At 44.4% G+C, this 2,881-nt stretch overlaps 1 non-coding gene across 1 annotated transcript; it reads left to right on the top strand.

Annotated features, from left to right (window-relative positions):
- Positions 1 to 1,742: 1,742 nt before the first annotated feature.
- Positions 1,743 to 1,851, top strand: LOC136462046 (small nucleolar RNA R71). Its single transcript, XR_010760573.1, has one exon. It is a non-coding gene; the product is annotated as a small nucleolar RNA R71 (small nucleolar RNA).
- The last annotated feature ends 1,030 nt before the right edge of the window (positions 1,852 to 2,881 follow it).

Raw genomic sequence — 2,881 nt, 5'->3', positions numbered from 1 at the left:
TTTGGATCTACCAACAAGGAGATACAAAATTCACAAATCAGCATAGAAATCTATAAATTTTGAACTATCCTACAACTGAACTGTCACTAATGCGTGGGACCCGCATGTCAGCCGGGCCCGCTGGTCAGCGACACAGAACAGGGGAGACAACGTGCGATGGCGCGGCATTGGTCTAGCTCGCCGACGGCGAGGACTCCGGTGACACCAAGGACACCTACATGCTCTACGTGAGGAGGCAAATCGATTAGTGCTACTGGCAAGGTCTATGGTTCAACAGAGGTGGCTCATCGCCGGTGATGGCGGCACGGCAGAGCTCCGGCGCGAGGTGCCAATGATGGCGAGCCTCGGCTGTCTCATCCGAGCTCGGTATGAGCTCCACAAGGTCGCTACGGTGCTGCCCAAGCAAAGAGAGGAGGACGAGGTGGTCATGGTGGTGGTTGCCCACGGCGAGCTCCGCTCCGGCGAGGCGCGGCCATGGACACAGTGACAGAAAAACGGTCACTGGACCTCACCTAAGGCACGGATGGCTCGACTAAGCGGTCGACGAGGTAGAGGAGGACATGGTGGAGCTATGGTGGAGATGTGGTTCGCGTTTTTGCGGTGGCGAGCGAGCTAGGTGACGGCGCGGCTTGCTCAGCAATGGCGGAGCGGCGGAGCTCTGTTGCTGCGCATGGTGGAGGCGATGGAAGTGAAAATTGGGCTGGCGAACTGGTCGGGCAGGCACGTGGGGGTTCATGTCGTGGCCAGCAGCACCAGGACGGTCACGGCGCATGGCAGTGCGGTCAGGCGGCCGGCGACGGGTGGCGCCACACGACCGTCAATCTCTGAAATCGGACAGTCACTGTAGCATGCCTGAAACTCCGATTCAGTTATCGTTCGACGCCTGACAGCGATGGTTGATGCTCATGAAACTCCAAATCCGTTGATCATCAGCGAAAATAGTCAAAATGAAAGTTGTAGCCCGTACTCCCGTCTTCAATTTCTATTTAAGCACCAAGGACTAATTCTCAATGGATCATGAGTTATATCAAGCCAAAGTCGGCTCAAACAAACTAAAATTGCAACTAAGACTTAGAAATATTTTTAAGTGTTGAATCAACCTTCAATACTAACTTGTGGGACCATTTTGAGCATGTTGTGCACATTTTCATGACTTGGCTTCTAAACAAAGTTTGTTCCTTACAAAATTTGCTACAACTTTGTTTTAGGTTGCTCAGACATGCAAACATTCTAAGCTACACTTTTTAAACAGTCAAACAAAAGGGTCCAGGAGTCAAAACAAGTCAAACCACCATTTGAAATCACAATTAGGCAACATGATCAATATGAACAATGTTCCAAATGACATTCTAGGTGTCACTAAGTTGTTCAAGAGAATTATTAGCCACACCACACCTTGGTCACACAAGAATCAAGCATTGTATGTACTGAAACAATGAAAAACACTTGAAATGTTATATTTGTTTTATAGTCATGTTTCACATGTTTCATGATCTTGTTGCATGGTACTAACTAGCTTTGTTTCACTAAAGTGAGTTGCACATGTTGCACTTAAGTGTTGCACACTATTCATCTCATAAAAGAAACAACACACATGAAATATGCAACATGTTGCAATGTTTCAAAATCATGTTTCATGTGATATAAGCTCATGAATGGATGAATGATGCTCATGTTCATGAAATGCAAGTGCAAATGTGGAAGCCAAACACCTAGGGTGTTACATGAGTAGCCAATTTTCCATCCCATGATGAGGACATTCCGCAATGTAGTCTTGAAAGCATTCCCATGCCTTAGGGATAGATTCATCATGTTGTTGCTGAAAGCTTGAGATTCTCCCACACAAAGCATTGGTCTTGCCCATGGGAAAGAACTTGGCTAGGAAGGCAGTGGTGCAGTTATCCCATGTAGTATTTCTATCTTTGTTGGCGTATAACCACTCCTTCATCTTCCCCAAAAGTGAGAATGGGAAGAGGCAAAGTAGTATGGCATCCTTGGTTACTCCTTTGATGATGAAAGTGCTACAGATCTCCAGGAAGTGTTGGAGATATGCACTCGCATCTTCATGTGCCTTTCCACAAAACTGGCTAGTTTGCACCATATCGATGAGAGCTGGCTTGAGCTCGAATCCATTGTCTCCAACATTGACATTAGGTCCAGTACAGATGTTGGCGGTGGTTGGAGCAGAGAATTCACGAAGAGTCTTGTCAGCCATGGCTTCAAATTCAGGTGTTAAGCTTTGCCTTATCTGGTTGTCTTCCGATTCTGAAGCTGGGACTTTCTTGAGTTTGGCTCTAGTTCTCCCGATTAATGCTTTGGGATCTTCAACGTAGTTTGTCGGAAGGTTAAAACCGATCATACATTACCCTGCATAAGATACACAAGTAGACAAAACAAGGGTAAGCCTGTTTGAGCAGAGGTTAGTGGTTTATCTCGATCACTTCAATAAGCATAAGTTTATCAATACTTCCTTTGTCTAGCTACCTTCCCCGACAACGGTGTCAGAAATACTTGTTGATATTTATTAACTTGTCACTTGTTTTAGTAGCCACCTATTAATTAACTACATCTCCTAACATTACTTTACTAGGTTGTCATCCCTAGTGATGGTGCTAGAGATGCTTATTGGTACTACCTAGCATCACTACTAGAATGATACTAAGTAGTTCTTTATCATTTTATGTGACTAGAAAGAATATAAAGATATATGAATAAAAAGAAATTTGCAAGCGCACAGATAATTATATCATTGTAGCACTTATAATAGGGGTAAGTCATATGATACGATATATATATTATCAGTATTGATCATCAATAATGATAAATCACTCAGAGTACTCCTTTCTATGGCATTAGCATGGTCAGATAGAATATTAGAGGA

Source organism: Miscanthus floridulus, chromosome 6 (assembly GCF_019320115.1).
Source record: "Miscanthus floridulus cultivar M001 chromosome 6, ASM1932011v1, whole genome shotgun sequence".
Taxonomy (NCBI): Eukaryota; Viridiplantae; Streptophyta; class Magnoliopsida; order Poales; family Poaceae; genus Miscanthus; species Miscanthus floridulus.
This window is presented reverse-complemented; position numbering and strand designations above follow the sequence as displayed.